This window comes from Dama dama, chromosome 20 (assembly GCF_033118175.1).
Source record: "Dama dama isolate Ldn47 chromosome 20, ASM3311817v1, whole genome shotgun sequence".
Lineage (NCBI taxonomy): Eukaryota > Metazoa > Chordata > Mammalia > Artiodactyla > Cervidae > Dama > Dama dama.
The window spans coordinates 44,484,171-44,510,138 of NC_083700.1; the positions used below are offsets into that span (position 1 = coordinate 44,484,171).

Here is a 25,968-nt window from a genome sequence, read left to right on the forward strand (position 1 = left end):
CATCCCTGGGTTGGGAAGATCCTTGAGAGAAGGAAACGGCAACCCACTCCAGTATTCTTGTTGGAGAAATCTCTTGGACAGAGGAGCCTAGCATTTTACAGCCCATAGGGTCACAGAAAGTCAGACACGACTGAAGCGGCTTGGCATGCATGCTTGTATAATTCCCTTAATCGAAGTATCAATATTGTTTCATTACTGTTTATTAATTTGCTTTATTTTCTGCAAACTGAAAGGTTCTTGAAGGTAGGGACTCTGTCTTATTTGTCTCTGTTTTCCAACCTGCAGGATATTTGATATTATTAAATATTTTTTGAAGTAATGGAAATGGAGACAAGGGAAAACAGCATAAAGATAGAGTGGAACTAATTTTTTTTTCTATGTTCTATATCCTATGTTGTAGATCTAGATCCTATATTGTAGCCTATAAGCAGTGCTTAAACTTACTTCAGCTTTGCATTAATATGGAATACTATGTCAGTTTCCAGAATATCCTAGAGAAACAGCAACCTGAAGCCTGGTTGATTTCTGAGTCACTCAGAACTGTTGCTCACTCTGGATCAGTTTACAGTTGTTATCTGTCTGAACTACCAATGATGCCTAATCTGAACACCTTCCAATGGTGGAACTTTCCAACTGAATGTCTCTTTTCAGGTGAAATCTTAAGGTGAAACAATAGTATTTAATAAAGAATAAACACCAACTATGTGGGAGACACTGAAGTAGAAGCTGGGATTCAATAAAGATAACAAGCACCGCTCTTAGTGTGGCCTAGAATTGTTTGCTTAATGATGTTAATGAGCATATTAGGAAAGTAAGGGAAAAGCCAGCATTTCATACTCCTTGTCCACATAACCCTAAGAGCCTCACTGTTGAAAATTTATGAGACAGAGGCCTGCCAGAAATGTTAGGGTCATCAAACAAAGGTAAGACATATATTCACCATTGAATACGTCAAACTGCAGTTTATTTGAAAGAACCTGTTTTCTGTGACTTAAGCAACAATAATGACTCTACAACTTTCAAATGAAACAAAAACCAAATCTGTGTTTGAATATCTTGGAATGGATTATAAATCACACCATATTTTCTCATTAAATACAGTTTCTGGGTACCATATAAGAGAGCAGAAAGCCCCAGATTATCACACACCACTAGGAAAGAATGTCTCCTAACTCACAAAAGGAGACCAAGCCTATAATCAGGGAACTGCAAATTTGAGAGAATAGCATTGAAATATGTATATTACCATATGTGAAATAGATGACCAGTCCGCGTTCAATGCATGAAACAGGACACTCAAAGCCAGTGCACTGGGACAACCCAGAGGGGTGGGATGGGGTGGGAGGTTGGAGGCAGGGTTGGGGAAGAGGGGGACACACGTTCACCCATGGCTGATTCAAATCAATGTACGGCAAAAACCACCACAATGCAGTGGTTTAGTCGCTAAGTCATGTCCGACTCTTGCGACCCCATGGACTGTAGTCTGCTAGGCTCCTCTGTCCATGGGGATTCTCTAGGCAAGAATACTGGAATGGGTTGTCATTTCCTTCTCCAGGGGATCTTCCCAACCCAGGAATTGAACCCAGATCTCCTGCATTGCAGGCAGATTCTTTACTGACTGAGCTACAAGGGAACCACCACAATATTATAAAGTAATTAGCCTCCAATTATAATAAATTAATTAAAAAAAAATTCAGCCCCTTCATTTTTCAGCTTTCAGTTTGACATGGAATTTTCTTCTGAGTGGTAAAGGTCTTGTTTGTTTATGTGTTTAGAGAACAAGAAAGCAGATACATACCAAAAAACAAAAACTCTTCCAAAGAATTTAATATTTCAGAAAATATCAGAGTTGTCATCAGCACACTGACGGACTTTGCCACATGTATTTTAATGATTGTTGTTGTTTTGATCTTGAATTACCATGCTAAGGGCTTTGAGATCTCAGCTGGACTCTGGGTAGTGAAGAATATAGAGCCTTGTTTCCTCACCTGTAAAGGGAATGTATTTTGACACAATGGAGGTTGGGTGTCTAGCCTACTCTGTCTCCTCTAAGCTGCCCCCACCCACGATGAGTCACCCCTAGATAACGATTTGGTCTGTGGCCCCACCTCTTGCTTCACCATGTCCATACAGGACATTTCAGCTTCTCTGCTCCCTACTCCCATCCCACTGTCCTCCAGAAATTTCAAATTGGAATGCAGGGATTCTGGTCATTAGCTGGATCTGCCAGAAGTAGGAAAAACACGTGAGACCCAGGGTTAAAGATGAAAACTGGAGGCAGACATAATGACCTCTCTGCAAGGAAAGAAGAGGAAGTTGGGAGACAGACAGGCAGACACTGAAAACTAGGAAACACTTGCAGACCAAGAGAGCAGGGGAGAAGTGCTTGGGTTACCGAGGGCTTTCCTGCTATGATTCAGTACATTGGCAGACCTCCCAAATCACCTATCCTTTGGTTTTGTTAGGACTCCTTTCTCTTCGTAACAAATCTTCTTTTACTTAATTTAGCTTGAGCACATCAGGTCTCTTCCTATCAAACAATACCTAATTAGAGATAAAACTATCCACTAAACATACAGTTATGAGACTCAAAGGAAATAATGCTTGGTAAAAGATAAATGCCTGACTGAAAATGTTATTAAACATTTTCATTATTACTATTATTAGGGCAGTTTCATGATCACTGTCACCTTTTTCTTAAAACAAAAATGGTGGATCTTTAGTATTGTTCCTATATGATTGTTCCAATATGATTAGCTGGTCCTATCAAAAACAAGGAAGTTCATATGCTTTAAATGATACTCTTTCTTTAAAAAAAAGTACGTGACAATATACAAATACAAACACACAGATGCACACAAACATACTCTTTAGTTTAATCCAGTTCATTGCTGGAGTACCCAAGAAAGGGCCTAAGTGAAATAATATCCCAAAACCAGAATACTGAAACCTCATTTAATGGGTCATTCATATATTTCTCTCTTTTGTTAAACAAAGCTTCACTTAGCCAACAAAGAAAGTTTAAAGAATATAAGAATCCCATGATTTCTTTTTTAAGTGTCTCTAGAGAAGATGAGCGGCTTCCCTCATAGCTCAGTAGGTAAAGAATCTACCTGCAATGCAGGAGACCTGGGTTTGATTCCTGGGTTGGGAAGATCCCCTGGAGAAAGAAACGGCAACCCACTCCAGTACTCTTGCCTGGAAAATCCCAGGGACGGAGGAGCCTAGCAGGCTACAGTCCATGGGGTCGCAAGAGTTGGACACAACTTAGCTAGCAAGTAAATGACACATGACCACCAGAGAAGATGAGGCCATAGTATTTCTTAATAAAGATTTAAGATTCTTATACTGAATCAACATCTCTCAATTATGTTGAAAACATTTTTTTAATTGTAATCAATACCATCAGTTCATGCCTACATTTTCTGTTATTTCTAGAATAGATTGAGTATAAATCATCTATATGGTTATTTTAGTAACCATGAAATTCAAATTCAAATGTCAATAACAATGTTCTTTCTTCCTCTCTCTCCCTTTTTCTTTTATCATTTTGTGTGTGTATGTTAGAGCCCTTCACTCTTTATTCCAATGGTCCAGATAATTCAAATCCTTTTGTAATTCTCATTTGCTAGTTCTATGTGCATTTTAATGAAATGTACCATTGAATCAATCATTATTTTTCAAATCTGCCCATTGTGTCAGGCTCAAGGACAGAGCATTTTCATTTTAGATCACAAGCAGAGTAGAAAAGAGGTGTGCTCTTGAAGTAGTCCAGAATGCACTCCACAACATAGAACCAAAGGTAGATGACAAACGTTTTGAAAAACAAGCAAACTTACCTTGAATGGAACTCAGAAGAGTATCAGGGAGAAGGAGCACATACAAAGGTACCCACAGCCAGAGATGAAAAGCTGGGACAATTAATTAACCTGAATGGAGACCATAAAAGAGGTTGTTCTTGTTCAGCCCCTCAGTCTTGCCCAACTCTTTGTGACCCCGTGGACTGCAGCATGCCAGGAGTTTGCTCAAATTAATGGCCATAGAGTCAATGATGCCATCCAATCATCTCATCTGTCACCCCCTTCTCCTCCTGCCCGGAATCCTTCCCAGCACAAGGGTCTTTTCCAATGAGTTGGCTCTTCCCATCAGGTGTCCCAAGTATTGGAGTTTCAGCTTCATCATCAGTCCTTTCAATGAATATTCAGGGTTGATTTCCTTTAGGGTTGACTGGTTGGATCTCCTTGCAGTCCAAGGGACTCTGAAGAGTCTTCTCCAACACCACCACTCCAAACAATCAATTCTTCAGTGTTCAGCCTTCTTTATGGTCCAACTCTGACATCTGTATGTGACTATTAGAAAAACCATAGCTTTGACTAGATGGACCTTTGTTGGCAAAGTAATGTCTCTACTTTTAATATGTTGTTTAGGTTTGTCAGAGCTTTTCTTCCAAGGAGTAAGCATCTTTTAATTTCATGGCTTCAGTCACCATCTGCAGTGATCTTCGAGCACAAGAAAATTAAAATCTGTCACTGTTTCCATTGTTTCCCCATCTATTTGCCATGAAGTGATAAGACTGGATGCCATGATCTTCATTTTTAAATGTTGAGTTTCAAGCTAGCCTTTTCACTCTTCTCTTTCACTTTCATCAAGAGGCTCTTTTGCTTTCTGCCTTAAGGTTGGTGTCATCTGCATATCTGACATTATTGATATTTCTCCTGGCCATCTTGATTCCAGCTTGTGCTTAATCCAGCCCAGTGTTTCACATAATGTACTCCACATAGAAGTTAAATAAGCAGGGTGACAGCCTACAGCCTTGATGGACTCCTTTCCCAATTTGGAACAAGTCCGTTGTTCCATGTCCTGTTCTAACTGTTGCTTCTTGACCTGCATACAGGTTTCCCAGGAGGCAGGTAAGTTGGTCTGGTATTCCCATCTCTTGAAGAATTTTCCACAATTTGTTGTGATCCATACAGTCAAAAGCTTTAGCATAGTCAATGAAGCAGATGTTTTTCTGGAACCCCCTTGCTTTTTCTATGATCCAACAGATGTTGGAGATTTGATATCTAAGATGTTAGCAGATTTAAGATCTGCACTCAGGACACTGCCTGGCACATAAAGTATGTTCAATATAAGTCTTTTAGTTAAAGAGAGACCCTATTCTTTCATTTTTTTCCAACATATTTAACATGCTCATTTACAATTCTGTCTTGATCATTCTAGCATTTGCCATTTTTTGAGCCTTTAATTTTGTAGACTATAGGTTCTGCTGTCTCCCACTTATTATGACTTGACTTTTTGCGTGTTTAGGGAAGCTTCACTGTGAGAGCTTTCTGTGCAGAGAAAATTCATGTTTACCTCTGTTAGGTACCTGGGGCAATGCCAACCATGACCACCATAAAATAATTCTTTGCTTAGTATTTGGGGAGTCATGCAAGAGAGTTTCATACACTGAACTCAGGTCTGTGGTTCAGAATTCTTAAGGGAAACTTCTTTTCCAATGCACCCAGATATCAGGTCCTGCCTTCAAGACTTTGTGCCAGCCATTTTCTCTGCTCTAGATTTTCATATTTGGTCTTTTTTTTATCCTTAACTTCTTAGCTTAAATGTCACTTCCTCAAAGAAGCAATTCTTTACCGCCTGACAGAGATGAATCCTCCATTCCATTCATTCCATGAATCCATAGAAACATGCAGTCTAGGTCCTCAGAACATATTTGTTTGACTCCTTAAGTCAAATAAACGAAATAAAATTCCTGTCTGTGATCACATCCCTCAAAAACAGTCACAAGGATTTCCACCAAATAGAGGATATATTGAAAAAGGATGAATCAATATTCCTGGAATGTGATGTAAGCAAAACAGATTTTGTGGAGTACAATGTTGCTACCTTTTTCACTTTGTTTCTCTTTTCCCAGGATTGACGATCAGCATCTGTGTTAGTGGACATGTTAAATAATTTATTTCATATCAAACTTAAAATTAAAAGCAAAGGCCATTTATCTAACTAGGCTAATATCTAACAGAATATTTTGAACACCCTGCCAATGCCATACCTTGACCATGGATGTTAGATCAGCTTATAATTTCATGTACATCTGAACCAACATTTCAAAAATATCTGTTCAATAATTACTTATTGAAGAAAGAGAAAAGTGCCTTTTTATACTTTTTCAATTGTGTTTAAGATAATGTAATCAGATGCACTCAAGGTAATGTAATCTTCTAATGTAATATGGAATCCTCTTTTCTTCTGCAGTGTTTCCTCACTCATAATTTACACACACCAACATAAAAGTAACTTATAAAGACATGTTACAAAGTCCTGATCAAAATATCACTGAAAGTTGTAGGGTTCTTTCCTGTCCTTTATGTCAGCAAAAATATTTTCATCTTCTCAGCAGTTCTTTCTCACATTTAGTTTCTCTCATGCTTTTCTACTTCAGAAAATACCATTGCAAGTATGCTAAAGGGTTTCAAGTTTAGTAGGAAATTTTTTAATTCCCACTAGGCAGCACTATAACACACATTTTTCCTTTTCAGCTCTAACTGTTGACTTCAGGCATCTGTCAACTGGTTGTTCTCAGAGTGCTTGTCACCCGTTGAAAAAATTTTCAAGAGACATCCATCAGTGGTGGCAAGGAAAGTTTTGTTTTGTCTTAATTTTTGCTCCAAGGTGTGATTTGGCAGAAGTCAAGCTACAAAAGAAGCCAACTACAAAAAGGAGTCCTGTGCAGAAACCTGAATAAAATGGCACTACATCTTGAATGTGTTCTAGAGTTGTTTTAGAGTTTCTTATACATCTTTCTATGGCTTCCCTAGTGGTTCAGATGGTAAAGAATCTGCCTGCAATGCAGGAGACCTGGGTTTGATCCCTGGGTCAGAATGATCTCCTGGAGGAAGAAAAGGCAACCCACTCCAGTATACTTGTCTGGAGAATCCCATGGGCAGAGGGCTACATTCCATGGGGCAGCAAAGAGTCGGACATGACTGAGCGAATGAGCACATACTATACACCTTTCTGCTTGACCCTGACCATCAGTCCTTGGGACCACAGGTTACCTTCCTAGTCTGACAGAGTCCTCATGCTGGACTTTGCCCAGAATCTGAGCAATGCATTTAGCCACTCTTCCCCCATCACAGTTAAAAAAAAAAAAAAAAAAAAAGCATCAGTGAACAATACAAGAGGCACCACGTTATGCTTGCATACTTAATACCTGGTTGATTTGGAGGGGTCTAATATCATGGAAAGGGAGAAATAAGAATGGACACAGAAAGAAAAGGTCCATGCCGAAAGGAGGAAGAGAAAGGATTCTATATAAGTGAACGTCCAGATGCTATCATCTGACGAGGTAAGTTCTAGATCATGGAGCCAAGCTGCAGCTGGATTGTACGGCTCCCTCTGCTCCAGCACTCTCTCATCTCTTGCAGCAGTCTGGCTTGTTCACTGACTTCCTGCCATGTGCCAGGCACTGTGCTTTATTTTCGTAAGCACATTTTAAATGCAATGTTGAAAATTAGATATTTTTTATTCCTATTTTAAGGATGAGGAAACTCATGCTAAAAGAGATTCTTTCTCAAAACATCACATCGAGCTGCTTTTCAAATTCAGGAATATTTTTGGACTTCCCTGGTGGTCCAGTGGCTAAGACTCCATGCTCCCAGTGCAGGGGGCCCAGGTTTGATCCCTGGTCAGGGAACTAGATCCCACAAGCCGCAACTAAGGAGATTCACATACTGCAATGAAGACTGAATACCCGCCATGGGGCAACTAAAACTCTGGAGAGCTAAATTCTCCAGGTAAGAACACTGAGGGGGATTGCCATGCCCTCCTCCAGGGCAGCTTCCCCACTCCAGGGATCAAACCTGTGTCTCTTGTGCTTCCCGCAGTGCAAGCAGATTCTTTACCCACTGAGCCACCTGGGAAGCCCAACTAAAACCCAGTGCAGCCAAATTAAAAATCAAGGAATATTTACCTAAAATAATGAACCATCTAAAACTAAGAGAATAAAGACCATATCCTTTGAAGCCAAAGTCTATCATCTCAAATTGACTGAGACAAATTTACCATCAGAATCAAAGTTGTAAGTAGGAGGAATGTGAGTTCAGTAGAAATGAGAAGACTCACTTGTCCAGTTAAAAAAAAAATCTCCTATGACCAGTAAGATGTTGAATGGTGCTTGACAGAGGCTGGCAAGTGGAGGAAATGAAGAAGATATTGGTCAAAAGGTAGAAACATTCATGTATATAAGGTACAAACTTTCAGGTATGAGATGAATAAGCTTTGAGGACCTAATGTACAGCATGGTGACTATAGTTAACAATTTTGTATTATATGCTTGAATGTTGCTAAGAGAGTAAATCTTAGGTGTTCTCACTACAGAGGAAAAAAGTAATTATGTACGTTGATGGAAGGGTTAACTAAACCTATTACAGTAATCATGTCACAATATATTTGCATCAAATTGTCATGTTGTACCTTAAATTTACCTGGTTTTATGTGTCAGTTGTATCTCAATAAAGCAGGAAAAAATAAAAATCATTAAACTGAGGTTTAACAAAGTTAAATAAACTTCCCAAGGTCACAGACTTATTGAATGTCTAAACCAGGACTCTAATCCAAGTCTGTACGACCCCAGACTTAGTGTTTCAAATATCCAGGTAAACTACTTCTAGAAAGGGAACTATAACATAGGTAACCTAAGTCATCATTCACCTGAGCTGGAAGCCAAGCTCCACAATCAGATAATAATATCAAAACTAAGTAACATTTATGGAGCAGCATTTAGGATGTACCAGACACTAAGCTAAATTCTTTATTTGGATAATTTTAATTTTTTTCTCACAATGAATCTAAGAGATAGATACTAATATTATCCTTACACTAAAGTTGAAGAAACCAAGACTCAGAGCTTTGTTAGTGTTTTGCCAGGACTTAAATCCTAGCCTCTGGGAACTATGCACTCTTAGTCACTTTACTGTATTTCAAGCCATATCTCTTGGGAGATATGGGAGTTTTAATTCCATCTTTAATAGTATCAACTGCTTAGCTCCCAATTACCTGAATGAAGCCTTTTATATCTGCATGTCTTGGGTGATACCAAGCAGTGGTTGGAGTAGCCTCTAGCTCCTCCTAGTGGCCAGAATGGTCATTAACATTTACTAAAGGATCGAAGTACTGTGAATCAGTGCTAACCAGGAAACACCCATTTCTGGGTTTATCTAAAGGCCTGGCAAGCATTAAACACCTGCAATCCAATCCATCCTGAGCCTCAGAGGCATCATTAAATGTCTGACATCTGGTATGCACCAGGGTACTTTAGCAACTGGGGAAGAACATCACGCAGATTAAAATGATAAAATTACCCCCAAATTACTTTGGCAGATGTGGAGCAGAGACACCAGGAGTTTTGTTTTCCAGCTTCTTCCTTGCATCCCACTACAATAAATATCAGTGCTTGTTATTCCAGTTAATTATACAGTTCTCCAGCAGCAAGGAAACTCCATTTTCCTTTCTTTTCTGACACACAGCTTTTAGACACATCCCTTCTAATGACCTGCTTCCTCCTCTTTTAAGAACAGTGCTGCAGCCATCCAGCTAGCAATTCAAAACTGAAAGCTCTTCCATCCTCCAACCTTTTTTTTTTTTTAGGGTTAATTTTTAAGGCATACCCTAATTACAGGAATTTTCAGTCTTTAAAAAGCAGCTATTTTCAGACCTGTTTACAAGACCATGATCTGAAACATCAGTCAAAAACAGCTTGAACTGATTGCATCCTTCTCTGGAACAGAATATGCAGTAGCAGAATGTCCATTTGTAGCTGGTTCATCTGCTCTGTAATTAAGGTTGCATTGCAGCCCTGCTCCAAACTTATTTCTGCAAGGGAACAGCTAAGATTCCCCTAGATAAGATGTCAGAAAATGTGCTATCCAAATTTGTTGGTTAACATTCTCAGAGCCAATTTAGTGCTGAATTATATCACCAGCAAAGTTGGTGGTAGGGCAACATATATCCATAGAAGCTCTTGTAAAGTCAGTAATGACGGCCTTGTAAAGTCAAAATGCAGGCACCACTTGAAAATCCTCTTCATAAGACCCATTCAAAGCTCAGTGAAGGAAGCATCTTGCTGTCAAATGAAAAAAAAAAAAAACTCATTTTGCACCTCAACTCAGTTTTATGCACTTAAAAGCTACAGAAACCAAACTTTCCAAATCACAAGTGATTCTTAACAGTGAGTTCATTCTTCTGCCATTATTCACACAGATGGATGATGTCATATGCATTTTAAAAATGAGAAATCAGCTTTGGGGATCAATTGAGTCAAGGATAAGAATAGACCCAAAGACCTCAAGGCCTCCTCTCAGGCTGAAGAGAGAAACTCTAAAAATGAGAACATCAAAATCAGGGGCAAACCTTGAAAATATGTTTGTTTTTTTTTTTCTTCCTAAAGCAGGTTTTATGAAAACAAAAACAGTAAGTGTTCTCAGAGGCTGGTATATTTATCTTATGCAAACCACATATGGCTAATATGTTTTCAAGTTCATTTCTCCCAAAAGTATAATTATTAAACAGACCAAAACATTCCTCAAAGATTATAGACTATAAAAGACTGATATTTGCTAGAATTTATTATCTGCAAAACACTGTTTTGCTCTGAGGTGCATAGTGTTGCAGAAAATTCGGCACCAACCACCTGCCCCTCTTTGTTTATCTACTCTTGGAAAATTCTCTCTTAAAATGTGGCATCTCTGCTTTCCTTCAGCTCATAGCCTTATACTATCACAGGGTCTCACAGCCTTGGTATTTAGAGTCAAGTTTTGAAGTAGCTCAGTGCTCTGAGGGAGAGGCAGGTAAAATAGATCGATCTCATACTAATACTCAGGGACATGTCTCTTGTGCCCGTACACACGCACGCACACACACACACACACACACACACACACACACACACAAGATTTTAAGGCATCAATCCAGAAGCCATCTCTTAGGATAGTCAAAAAATTAGCTTTCCCTTTTAGCTCCCTCTCTTGAAAAATACATTAAGAATCTGGCCCTGTCCAAATCCTCTTTGTTTTCTCTCAAATGCAGAACCTGTGAATGAGCATGATTTTAAGTCAATACAGCATACATAATTTATAAAGAGAATTTTTTTTTTAAATCATGCATTTCTAAACACAGTTGTTAAGGTTACAACAAATAATAAAAAATGCAGAGAGCATCTTGCTGGAGAGACGGGAGATGGGAACCCCCTACTGGCTTAGCCAGAGGAAAACGACCCTACAGGTTCACCCAGCAACAGCTGTGGGATCCAGATTACAAATTTCTCCCAAGGCAGTATGAATATGAGCTTGAAATAGTCATCTCTTCTTCCAAAACAAATTTGCTAGGGCGTTGCTGTCTCAATATTTCTATAAACTAAAATGCACCACTTTCAGAGTTGAGTGAGTTGAATCCTAAATTCTTAGGAAATAAAGTGCACGATGCTCAAGAGGACACACATGAAAAGATTTTTTTTGGAATCTCAAAATCAGTTGGCGGTTGGCAGCAAGGCTTAACAGAGACACAATCAAAGATTCTATCACTATTGTAGGTCCTTGAATCTCAGAAAGTAAACATATTTGTGGTTGGATTAATACTTATCTTTTGGGAACCATCTCCAGCAAAATGCAAGCACATTATTACATAATTTAGAAGAATATCATATGTGTTGGCTTATAAATATCACAACAGAATTGGATGAAGACATCCAGACCAAACTATATAAAATCCAAGCTCACAGTGGCTGGCAAATGCCTAATGTAGATGGAAGGTAAAATTGTGAATTGCCGGCCTCATCTGAGATTGTAATAAAAGTGAATGGCGAGTTCGGATTATCTAGCTTTATACTCTATTTTTAGCTCCACAAGCATTGAGCATATTCTATATTTTTAATGTTATACCAAGTCCCAGAAATACAAAGATGAAAGATACATACTCTACCCTGCCCTTGGGAAGCACACCGTATAATGGCAAACACACATGCAATAGAGTTAATGTGACTCTAACAAAAAAGTCTGCCTACAGAAAAGGCTTCTAGGCTGTAGGTAAAGGAATTTAGCTTGTTTGTGCATTAGCCACATTTTCATAATCATAAACAAATAATCATCCTGGCTGTCATCTCTGCATTAACAGTTTATAGCATTTTATTAACAATGTACTTGAACATGAACTATTTGATGTACCCTTCACAAGAGTCCTATCAAATAAGCAGGTAATGAGAAAACTGAAATATCAATATATCTCAGATTTGGAAGCCATATTAAATATCTTTAAAGCCCATCTGTGGGTAGTGAACACATGCATGGTATTACATTAAGAAGGATTCCGAACTCCTGTTAGGTTTAATGGGGAAAAATTCACAATTGATTGAGAATGTCTGTTAGGGCTGGTAGGGGATGGAGTGGCAGATCCAGTGTCTGTATTTATGAATCATTTTCTAGCTTATTCATAGCTGCTTTTAGAAGACTAATGGTAGTAACGACCCCTTAGCAGTTTCCTGCTGAATTCTGAATACTGAAGACTAAATGGCCGTATGTCCCTCCATCCAGATAATCCCAGGCCTTCACTACAGTACAGAATAGAATAAGTTCCAGTATTTTTCCTTAGCTCCATTATGAGTGTGTGTGCTAAGTCGCTTCACTCCTGTCCAACTCTTTGAGACCCTATGGACTGTAGCCCGCCAGGCTCCTCTGTCCATGGGATTTCCAGGCAAATTCTTGATACAATACTGGAGTGGATTGCGACGCCCATCTCCAGGGGATCTTCCCGATCCAGAGATTCAACCTAGTCTTTTATGTCTCCTGAATTGGCAGGTGGATTCTCTACCACTAGCACTACCTGGGAAGCCCAGATCCATTGTTCCCTTCTCTAAATAACCAGACATTATTCACAAAGTCCATTGTTATCCAAATTCTCTGAGCATTTCAGAGTGAATGATCCATTTTTAAGCATTTTCAAATGTTTCACAATAGTGAACCAAATAACCTTCAATGTACATTTTAATATTTGTCTTTTCATTGATATCAATATAACATTATTACCAATACTGTGCTTATTCAGCTAGGATTTTAATTTGCCTTTGACTGCTCTTTTTCTCTCTCTTTTTTATCCTTTACTATATGGTTCATTCTTGCCTACTCAACACCACTAATGATTTTGCAAGTATTTCCAACAGCATACTTTCCAATAAAATGTGTTTATGATAAAATCTGAATTCTGTGGAAGTAAATTTCTATACACATTGAAAAAATAAAAATACATCATTTTAATTTTATGAAATTCTCTAATTTTTGAAGTTTATGTGCATTTTTTTTTTTGCATACTAACATTAAGGAGCTCAAAAACTGTCATCTTGGTATTATTTCTATGAAAATTAAAATCAGCAAAGTAGACATTAAGTCAGGCTTCCTTAGTGGTGCAGAAGTAAAGAGCCGCCTGTCAACGCAGGAGATGAGGGTTCGATCCCTGGGTCAGGAAGATACCCTGGAGAAGGAAATGGCAACCCACTCCAGTATTCTTGCCTGGGAAACCCCATGGTCAGAGGAGCTGGGCAGGCTATGGTCCATGGGATCGCAATAGCAACAATAAAACCAAAACCCCAGCCATACCAAGAAGTAATTTTTATTTAGCATATGAGCCTGTGATTCAAGTTACATTGATGCTAATGGGGACTTCTAGGGAAACACCCAAACAGAGAGCATAGAACTCCTGCAGAAGAATAGATATACAGCACACTCCACCATTCTTCCAATACCATATTTGCTATTTTTAAAATACTGTTTAAGAGATTTCAAATTCAAATTTAAACTTATTACTTTGAAACTCCTATGGTCATCTCTTCTTCCCTTAGCTTCTGTAGGACTTGACTGCATTCAGGTCCTTATCCTCTACTATATAGTACCTTGCATGGTAAATGTTCAATAATGAATTATTGAAACAGAAGGAGGAATTTTTAGATTATGGATGTGCTTAAGAAGAGAATTCCATTTCAGAGAAATTTCCCCAAGAAAACAGTTTTATGCAAAATGTGAACAATGCAATGTTATCTATAGTAGTAAACCATTTAAAACTACATAGAAGTCTAAACACAGGAGATGGGTGAAAAATCATGGTATATCTAAATGACTGAATTTATGACAGCCATTAAAATATTTAGTATAAAAAATGTCATTTCATATCAAGTGAAAAAAGTCAGTTATATAACTTCATAGAGCATTCTCATAACATATAAATATGATTTTTCATAAAATACACAGGTAAACTATGCCAAATATTAATAGCAGCTATAACTATATAGTATACTTAAAATTTGGAGGAGAGGCATCTTGCAAAATTTTCTATAAGAAATATGAATTGTTTTTAAATGACAAAAATGTTTCCACAAAAAGTTTTAAACTTCCCAAAGAACAATTTCTCTGGCAAGTAGCATGGAATAAATGATTGCAGTGCTGAAGAGTTAGCTGCATAATGAAATCTGATTGGTGAGTCATGACAGAGGATGCTTTTCTTCCTTTGGCTTCAAGGGCTAAGACCAGGAGAGATTGTAATATGCTATGCCAGTACATAACTAGTTATTGGCAAAACAGCAGCTCCAATAGAAACATTCCATTGAAGAAGTTTCCAAGATGATTAAAATGTGTATGCGTGTGTGATAAGTGGCTTCAGTCACGTCCAACTCTGTGTGACCCTATGGACTGTGGCCTGCCAGGCTCCTCTGTCCATGAGATTCTCCAGGCAAGAATGCTGGAGTGGGTTGCCATGGCCTTTCCAGGGGATCTTCCCAACCCAGGGATTGAACCTGTGTCTCTTACATTTCCTGCACCGCTACACTAGTGCCACCCGGGAAGCCCCTAAAATGTATATATAGAAAGATACTTAGTCAGTCATTTGTAACATCGAATAAGATAATAGCAATGTCAGAGCTTTGCGGATGGCTCAGGGGTGAAGTATCTGCCTGCCAATGCAGTAGACGCAGGAGACGTGGGTTCGATCCCTAGGTCAGGAAGATCCCCTGGAGCAGGAAATGGCAACCCACTCCAGCATTCTTGCCTGGAAAATTTCATGGGCAGAGGAGTCTGGCGGGCTACAGTCCATGGGGTCACAAAGAGTCGGACAAGACGGAGCACCCACACAAAAATGTCAAAGGAAAACATGTAGCTTTTATTTTGCCACTGTTAGCACTTACAGTTTACCATCCAGGACAGCACATTCTAAGTTAAGAGTGTTAACAGGGGTAGTGAGGGATAGAAAAGCTATGTATTCCTAAGTATACTTATTTTTTTAACTTCTTTATTGATGTTATATTAGCATACAACAAACACCACATATTTTAAGTGTACAATCTGATGATGAGTTTTGACTTATGTATACACCCATGAAACCATTAATAAGATTAAAGTAATGAACATGTCCATCATTCCCAAAGATTTCCTTATGTTTTTATAAACGCTGTCTCCAACCTCTCCTCGCTCCACCCATATACCCTGTCCCCAAAGTAATTTGTCACTTTAGATTACAGACTAATTTGTCACTCTGGATTCATTTGCACTTCCTAGAATTTGATATAAATAGAATTATGTTGAGTATACTCTATTTTTACTTGCTTCATTCACTCAGCATAATTATTTGGAGATTAATTCATGCTGTAGAATATACCAACAGTTCATTCATTTTTATTGCTGAGCAGAATTCCATTATATAAATTTTTGCATAGAATAATTATATTAATGTTATATACATGTATAAAATTATATTAATTTTAATAAATATTTATTATATAAAATAATATATATGTAAAATTATATGACAAACATATAAAATACAAGTTTATCTGTTCACTTGTTTGATTTGTTTAGAGATTTTGGCAATTAAACATAAAGCTTGTTTGAACAGTACTCTACAAGTCTTTGTGTGGAAAAGACTTTTATTGCCCTTTAATGAATATTTTGGAGTGGACTATCTAGATAACGTGGTAGAGGTGGGTGTAATTTTTAAGAAACTGCCAAACTCTCGAAGCAATTGTACTATTTTATATCCTCTTCAGCATTATATGGGGACTTCCCACATGGGGCTAGTGGTAAAGAATCTGCTTGCCAATGTAGGAGACACAAAAGATGTGGGTTTGATCCCTGGTCCAGAAGATCCCTTGGAGAAGGAAATGGCAACCCACTCCGGTATTCTTGCCTGGAAAATCCCAAGGACAGGGGGGTCTGGTGGGCTACAGTCCATGGGGTTGCAAGGAGTTGGACACAACTGAGCACTCAGCATTATGTAAGAGTTCCAGTTACTCTACGTTCACTTGGGATGTTCAGTCTTTATAAATTTAGCCATCCTCATAGATATGTGGTAGTTCTTCATTGCAATTTTAATCTGCATTTCTTTAATGATGAATTGTGCTGTGTGCTGTTTCATTTGCTTACTTGCCTTAATAGTATATCTGTTTTGGTCTATTCAAACCTTCTGTCCATTTAAAAAAAAAAATGAGTTCTCTTTTTTATTGAGTTTCAGAGGTTTTTATATATTCTGGATATAAATTCTTCATCATATGTGTGAGTTAAAAAATTTCTCTTTACCATTCGTTTTCAACAAATGCATCATTAGACAAACTGTTGTTTTATTCTTGTTTCTTGTACTTGGGATTCATTGATATTATTGATCTGGGGAATCATAGACTTCACTGAATTTGGAATTTTTCAGTCTTTATTTCTTCAAATATTTTTTTAGTCCTTGTCTTCTTTGAGCACTTCATTAAATGTATTAGCCACATAAAATTGTTCCATATCTCACTGATTCTCTATTCATTTTTTAAAATTCTTTATTTCTGTTTCTGCTTTATTTCTGAAAATTGACATATTCCCAAGTCTTCATGCTTGCAAATTTTTACATCTGGAATGTTGCTTCTTCACAAATCCCATCCAGTGTGTTATTCTTATCAAACATTTTAATTTACATTTATATAAATGAAATTTTTCTTTTTTATATCTTCCACTTCTATACTTTTTGAACTTACAGAATAGGGTTTTGAGAACTATTTAAATGTTTTTATTTGCTAATTATAACATTTATAACATCAGACTTTTAACTGATTGATTTTTTTCCCTCTCATTATGAGTCATATTTTTCTATTATTTTGTTCAATCACTTTTTATTGAATTCCAACATTGTGAACTTCACTTTGCTAGATGCTGGATATTTTTGTATTGTCATAAATATTCTTGAGCTTTGTTCTGGGTCACAATTAATTTACTTGGGTACTGTTTGTTCTTTCTTTTACGATTTGTTAGGTGAAGCTGGAGAAGTGTTTTAGATCAATAATATCCTATAATTGACGAAGACTCTTCAGTGAGCGCCACCTGATGCCTTATGAATTGTGAGGTTTTCAGTCTCTCACTGGAGAGAAGAGAGGCTATAACCAGCCCTATATCCCTGTCATGGACTGTCATCTTTAACCCATTTAGGTGATTCTTTTCATGGCTTTGGGTAGTTTCCTCACCCCTATTCACTCATCACCACTCTGCTAAAGAAACAAAGAGATGGGCTCAGATCTCTGGGTTCTCTTTCGTGTAGCTCTCTCCTCTGCAGCCCTTTGGGTAGGTAAACTCTAGGCAGCTTTTTTCCCCCAAACTCCGAGCTTTGTCTCTTCAACTCAGGATGTTGGCCATACCCTATCTCCATATTCTATGGCCTGGAAGCCCTCTCAACATAGGGAAATTCATAGAGCATACCACATTTCTCCCCACCTTTAGGGCATCACTGTTCTCCATTCCCTGAAAATAATACCTTGATAACCCTTATTCCATATATGCTGTCCATTTTTTTCAGGTTCAGTGATAATTCTGTTCCCAGAAATTACATCTTAGTTGAAAATGGCTATCCCTAAGTGTATTCATTCTTACTCAGAGTGACACCTATAAGCCTCAGCATTCTGAATAGTAAATAAGCAACCATAACATTCAGATGATCACATACAATCATGGAATCTCAACTATTCCTCTGTGAAATAACTCAGGCAAAAAGAAAAGAAAAAAATAGATGGCTTTGACCTGAACTGTTGTTTAATGGGTACTGTTTTCAGTAAATATTTTATACTTTATCTTTTTAAAATTAATACTTTTCATACTATTCTTGAGTGGTGATATCTGTTAAAGTACTGTGTATTAATTTTGGTTTTTACTGCCAAATGAGAGTCCTTTTCAATAGACTATTGGAGTAGGAAATGGCATCCCACTCCAGTATTCTGGCCTGGAAAATCCCATGGACAAAGGAGCCTGGTGGGCTATCATCCATGGGATCACAAGAGTGGGACACAACTTAGTGACTAAACCAACCGCAAAGATAAATTTAGAAATTCTTTAGTTTACATTTATTTTTTCTTAAAATTCAGGATGGGCCTGGATGCCTTAGAGCCTGAGTCATTAGGCCACAGCCCAGTCTGTCCCAAGACTCAGCTTGGGAAACTAGGACATTTAAACCAGATAATTACAAGATACTGTCACAAATGTGGAGAAGCATTTTGGGGAGCTGTGCCAAATCTCTGCTGCTTACATGCAGAAAAGTGCCAGACTGTGACACAAAGCAGAACTCCTGGTGAGTGATATTAATGTGTATGTCTCTACAGAGACCCCAATTTTAAAGCAGTGTCTGAAAAACTTTGCTGATGAGTTTGCCAGATTTCAGGATTACTGACAGGCAGAAGTTGAAAGATTTGAAGTCAAAGTATTAGTTGAACCTTTGAAAGCTTATGGAATCATTGTAAAAATAAAATAAGATGACTTAAAGCAATATTAACAGCAAGGAATCAAGAAGCTAAACAGTTAACTGAGTTAGAAAGAACACATCAGAGAAACCCATCTGATTGACATGTTATTTCACAAGCAGAAACTGAATTACGAAGAGCTACAGTGGATGCTATCGGAACAACTCATCATCTGGAGGAAACTATTGACAATTTTGAAAAGCAGAAAATAAAGGGTATAAAGACTATATTTTCAGAATCTATCACTATTGAAGTGTTATTTCACAGGGAAGCTGTAGAGGTCTACACTGATGTCTACCAAAATATACAAAAGACTAACAAAGACTTGAAGGTTTTCCAAAATTCTCTGGATCCACCAGATGATTTACCTTGTTTAGAAGTCCTTAGATATCGTAAGAGCAAATCAAAGGCATCTCTTCAGAAATCCCTATCAGCTAAATGTTTATCTGGAACAGGACAGGTATCTACCTGTCGACTAAGAAATGATAGACAAGCAGAAGATGATTGATGAAGAGGAGGAAGACAGACATTACATAAGAAAATTAAATTTCTTAAGCAAACTTTGCATTTCCATTTTCTATCTTAAATAACTGGGAAGTCAGATCTACTAAAACTGCAAAACTTTATGCTTGTTTGATATGTTAAACCTCAAAATGAAATCCTACTGGAAATGGAGAAATTATTAAAGGAAATTTATGTTGACCAAGGAAAATATAAATAAATAAAAAATAAAATTCAGGATGCTAAAACAATAGGGATATTTTATAATAAAGCAAACATAATTTTTGTGTAGATAAAGCATACCAACTTACCAAACTTCATATCAAACACTCAGACTATACCTGTAGGTAAAATCACTTTAACTGCTTTGCCTGGGTTGATTGCTTGGTTGCTTCAAACTCCCTAGCAATTCAGTTAAATTGGTTAGACCATTATATAATATGAAACTGACAGGTTGTTTCACTGAACTGACTCACAAAGTCAATCAAAAGTTGAACTGGTTGTATATGGAATCATAAAAAATCTGGGAATAATCCTGTGTAGAGTGCTGTGGGGTTTGGAGAGCACTGAAAAAACACTTGTGAATCCCTCCTTTTCTTCTAATGTTTTTATCAAAGGATTTTGAAGATACAACAGTATTCAAGCTCCTTAGAGCTAAAGTGTCTTTGGTATTTCAAGAAATAATCTGTGATTGCAAATAGTCTACGAAATGCATTTTTGCATCACAGTATCAAGTGAGGAAATCACATTTAGAACTTAGAATAACAAACCCCCTGTTGGTATCATGAATAGAACACTCATATTAACTAAATAAAACAAACACCAGTAGGAAAGTGGTCTGCTGCTGCTGCTGCTAAGTCACTTAAGTCATGTCCGATTCAGTGTGACCCCATAGACGGCAGCCCACCAGGCTCTTCTGTCCCTGGGATTCTCCAGGCAAGAATACTGGAATGGGTTGCCATTTCCTTCTCCAATAGGAAAGTGGTTTTTGTTTTGTTTTTTTTTTCTTTTATTTATTTATTTATTTTTTATTAGTTGGAGGCTAATTACTTCACAACATTTCAGTGGGTTTTGTCATACATTGATATGAATCAGCCATAGATTTACACGTATTCCCCATCCTGATCCCCCCTCCCACCTCCCTCTCCACCCGATTCCCCCGGGTCCTCCCAGTGCACCAGGGCCAAGCACTTGTCTCATGCATCCCACCTGGGCTGGTGATCTGTTTCACCATAGATAATATACATGCTGTTCTTTCGAAACATCCCACCCTCACCTTCTCCCACAGAGTTCAAAAGTCTGTTCTGTATTTCTGTGTCTCTTTTTCTGTTTTGCATATAGGGTTATCGTTACCATCTTTCTAAATTCCATATATATGTGTTAGTATGCTGTAATGTTCTTTATCTTTCTGGCTTACTTCACTCTGTATAATGGGCTCCAGTGGATGAAACAGGAAAGTGGTTTAATATTTACCAAAGGACCATGGCAAAGCTGGAGTAGAAATCTTGAATGGCATTCAATAAATGGGTTAGTACATGTATGCTGGATTTACAAAGTGTATCTTGGCACTCCTTGTCATTGAAAGGTCAGTAAGCACAACAGTACTAATAGGCCTGCTTCAAACTTCTTCCTAATAGCCAGAGTTGAGGTTTTTGCTCAGAATGTCATTTTGTACATTAAGAGACTTTGAAAAAGACTAACTTGGAAGAACAGCACAGTTTCTCTGAAGTCCTGTAGTTTAGAGTGGCATTGATAATTGTACCTTCCTTATCCCCATTTCCCTTCTAACTGCATTTTTTTTCATTAAGAAAAAACACAGGCTGAACTGAGTATTATAAAGGAAGCAACATGGTCTAAGATGGGGGCTGGGTTAAAAGGAAGACGAAACTATTGGGTTGGTCAAAATGTTCATTTGGGTTTTTCCATAAGATCTTAAAGAAAAACCCCAACGAATGTTTTCAATTATTGAAAATATTCCAACGCAATACAATCTAATTTCCATGTTTCATAGACTCACATAATTTGAGTTTAACGTTCAGCTAACACATTCCCTAATTGTGCGGATATTTTAGGAAGTGAAGAAACTTCACACAGCTACAAGATAAAAGCCTATCCGAGCACATCTATTGTAAGTTAGTTCTCAGTCCTACCTGGTAGATCACCAAATTCAGTGCAGTTCAGTTGCTCAGTCATGTCCGACTCTTTGCGACCCCATGAACCACAGCACGCCAGGCCTCCTGGTCCATCACCAACTCCCAGAGTTCACCCAAACTCATTGTCCATCGAGTCGGTGATGCCATCCAACCATCTCATCCTCTGCCACCCCCTTCTCCTCCTGCCCTCAATCTTTCCCAGCATCAGGGTCTTTTCAAATGAGTCAGCTCTTCACATGAGGTGGCCAAAGTATTGGAGTTTCAGCTTCAACATCAGTCCTTCCAATGAACACCCAGGACTGATCTCCTTTAGGATGGACTGGTTGGATCACCAAATTGGTTGACATGAAATTTCCTCCTCCCTTCCACTCAGCAGGGTTTCTAAAGGGGAAAGATCCTGGCTATGGCCGGCAGCAGTGCCTCTTCCTCCTACTGCCTCACACCCTCATCCTTTTCCAAGGCATTTAGCTAGAAAATGCCAAGGCTCCCCACCACTGTAGACCCAAGGCTTCAGGGAAATGCCAAGTAACTTGTGCTTATCAAAAACAAAGACCTGAAGTTCTCTATAGGGAATGCACTTTAAAGGAGGGGGCTTCTCTGGTGGCTCAGATGATAAAGAATCTGCCTACAATGCAGGAGACCTGGGTTCTTTCCCTGGGGCGGGAAGATCCGCTGGAGAAAGGAATGACTATTCACTCCAGTATTGTTGCCTAGAGAATTCCATGCACAGAGGAATCTGGAGGGCTATAGTCCATGGGATTGCAAAAGTCAGACACGACTGAGAGGCTAACACTAAGAACACAGACTTTGGTGTGAATCAAACTGATTGCTATGTGAGATAGTACACAGAATTTCACTTTTCTGCTTATTTAAAAGTAATAATAATAATTGCTTTGGTCTCATCAAGTAAAGACTTTTATGTGTGTAAATTTATTGACACATTAACATTTTTATCCATTATTCAAAAGTTTATCCATTGTTACTAATAAAATCAAACAGGGTTACCTAACCCTAACATTTTTTTTCCTGAAAGAGGACTGTGATCTCATAGCCTTTGACTTTATTCAAGATTCACAGTGGAAAAAAAAAAAAAAGAATAGTTGATAGCCAACAAATTTGTTGAGGCAACCAGGCTTCCAAGGATCAAGTATACAGTATTTAAAAACATCATTTCAGAATCAATATTATATTGTTATCAAAGTTCTGTATCAGACTTATTGGGGCCATAAGTCCAAAGAATTATGGGCTTGAAAAATAGCAGTGATGGAGCTCTGCAGCCTGTATGCTGGCGAGGGCAGTGACCCATAAACATCTGGAGTTAGCGGATGACTTTCTCCACCTCTTCACCCTCTGTACACCGTTTTGTTTGTTTGTTTCAAGCAAATTGGATTCAAAAGACTGAGAGCCATATGACTAGTTGATAACAGCTCTTGAAAGTGCAACCTAGCAGTTGAGTCAAGAAAAGTTGAGTGGTAAGAGAGAAGAGTCTGATAATCATTGAATCAATCAATGTCCAGTGTCTTTGCTTCCTGTACTGAAACCAGAGAAATATTGTCAGAATAGTATATCAATAAATTATTTTCCTTTCATGTATTTTTAAAGATCTTTTGATGAATGAATTATTAAATTCCTGAATGAAGGTAAGGAAGGTGGAACAAATTTATTCTTCTCTCTAAGATTTGTTTGGACATACTGCAAAATGAATGGCTCTCAGCCTTCAGAAAGTGTGTTCTTCCCCCATGGTGTGCCTCCCCTTTTCTGCGCTGCCACATGTGAAACACAATTAGCCTTTCAGTTAGACTTTGCATTTTTCTGATCTTCTAACAACTGGGTGTCAGATATCTCAATGTATTACCACCCACTAACAACAAGATTATACATTAGAGTCTGTGCCATCTACTTTTATGAAACATTTCTGAAAGCTAAAAAGAATAAATTAACTGTACCAAATTCGTGATAAAGTTTCTTTCTCTGATTGTTAATATTTCCATGACTGTACTGTATTTTTTAACTGAAGTACCATTGACCTACAACATTATGTAGGTTTTTATTTTATGTGTATACACACACACACACGTGAAAATGAAGTTGCTCGGTTGTGTCTTTGCAACCCCATGGACTGTAGCCTACCAGGCTCCTCTGTCCATGGGATTTTCCAGGCAAGAGTACTGGAGTGGACTGCTGTTTCCTTCTCCAGGGGATCTTCCCAACCCAGGGATCGGATCGAACCTGGGTCTCCTGCATTGCAGACAGACACTTTACCATCTGAGCCATCAGGGAAGCCTATATATATATACATGCTCACCACCCAATATTTAGTTTCCATCAGTCATCATATAGTTGAATTCCTTTACTCATTTACTAGTGGTTACTTTCTGGTAACCACTACACTGTTCTCTATATCTACTTATTTGTTTTCATTTGGTTTATTCATTTATTTTGGTTTTGTTTGCTTATTATTTTTCATATTCTACATATGAGTGAAATCATACAGCAATTGTTTTTCCCCATTTATTTCACATGATAAAATACCCTCAAGGTCCATCCATGTTGTGACAAATGGCATGATTTCATCTTTTTTATGATAATACATATATAGCTATATAACACCACCTTTATCTATTCATCCCATAATAGGCATTTAAGTTGTTTCCATATCTTGATATCATAAATACTGCCTCAATGAACATGGGGTGCAAATATCTTTTTTGATTAATATTTTCATATTCTTTGAAAACACATTTTTTCATATTCATTTTTCATATTCATACATATCCCAGAATGGGATTGGTGAATCATATGGTACTTCTGTTCTTAATCTAAGGAGGCATCTCCATTCTGTCTTCCATGTTGGCTGGACCAATTCAGGTTCCCACCAACAGTGCACGAGGATTCCTTTCTCCACGTCCTCACCAACATTTGTCATTTCTTGCCCTTTTGAAAATAGTCTTTCTCATAGGTTTGAGGTACTATCTCATTTGGTTTTGATTTGCATTTTTCTAATAATAATGTTGAAGACACTGTCCTTTCTCCCTTGTATGTTCTTAATGTAAATTAATTGTTCATATAAAGGTGGGTTTATTTTTAGGCTGTCAATTTATTTCCACTGATAATATATTTGTTTTTCTGTCAGTACCATATTATTTTGATTACTATGACTTTGTGATATAGTTTGAAGTCAGGAGGTGTTACACCTGCAGCTTTGCTCTTTGAGAGCTTTGGCTATTCAGGGTCTTCTGTGGTTCCATATATGTTTTAGAATTTTTGGTTCTGTTTCTGTGAAAAATGTCCTTGGGATTTTGATAAGGAATCCATTGAATCAGTAGATTGCTTTAGGCAACATGGGCACTTGACAATGTTAATTCTTCCAATTCATGAGCACAGAATATCTTTCCTTTTTTTTTTTTTTTTTTTGGTGTCTTCTTCAATTTCTTTCAACAATGTCTTATAATTTTCAGAGTATAGGTCTTTCACCTCCTTGGTTAACTTTATTTCTAGATATTTTATTCTTTTTGTAAATGGGACTGTTTTTTGCCACCTTAGTTTTTTAATTGAAGGATATTTGCTTTACAAAATTTTGTGGTTTTCTGTCATGCATCAAGATTTAGTCATAGGTACACCCATGTTCCCTCCCTCCCAAAACTCCCTTCCATCTCCTCCCCATCCCACCCTTCTAGATCGTCACAGACCCCCTGTTTGAGTTGCCTGAGTCATACTGCATATTCCCTTTGGCTATCTATTTTACATATGGTATTATAAATTTCCATGTTACTCTCTCCATACATCTCACCCTCTCCCTCCTCCCCTCCCGTGTGTCCTTAGGTCTGTTTTCTATGTCTGTTTCTCCATTGCTGCACTGAAAATAAATACAGCAGTATCATCTTTTTAGATTCCAAATGTATATGCATCAGTACATGATATTTATATTTCTCTTTCTGATTCACTGCGCTCTTTTGTATAATAGGTTTTAGGTTCATCCACCTCATCAGAACTGACTCAAATGCATTCCTTTTAATGGCTGAGTAGTATTCCATTGCATATATGTGCCACTGTTTCTTTATCCATTCATCTGTCAAAGGACATCTAGGTTGCTTCCATTGTCTAGCTATTGTAAATAGTGCAGTAATGAACACTGAGGTACATATGTATTGTTCAGTTTTCTGTTTCCTCAGGGTATATGCCTAGGAGTGGGATTGCTGGGTCATATGGTGGTTTTATTCCTAGTTTTTTAAGGAATCTCCATACTGTCTTCCACAGTGGCTGCATCAATTTACATTCCCACCAGCAATGCAAAAGTGTTCCCTTTTCTCCACACCCTCTCCAGCATTTATTGTTTGTAGACTTTTTGATAATGGACATTCTGACTGGTGTGAGGTGGTATCTCATTATAGTTTTGATTTGCATTTCTCTAATAACAAGCGATGTTGAGCACTTTTTCATGTGTTTGTTAGCCATCTGTATGTCTTTGTTGGAGAAAGTCTGTTTAGGTCTTTTTCCCACTTTTTGATTGGGTTGTTTTTCTGA

At 37.8% G+C, this 25,968-nt stretch overlaps 1 pseudogene; it reads left to right on the forward strand.

Annotated features, from left to right (window-relative positions):
* Positions 1-19,380, forward strand: part of LOC133074527 (CBY1-interacting BAR domain-containing protein 1-like) — a 30,868-nt pseudogene extending 11,488 nt beyond the window's left edge.
* The last annotated feature ends 6,588 nt before the right edge of the window (positions 19,381-25,968 follow it).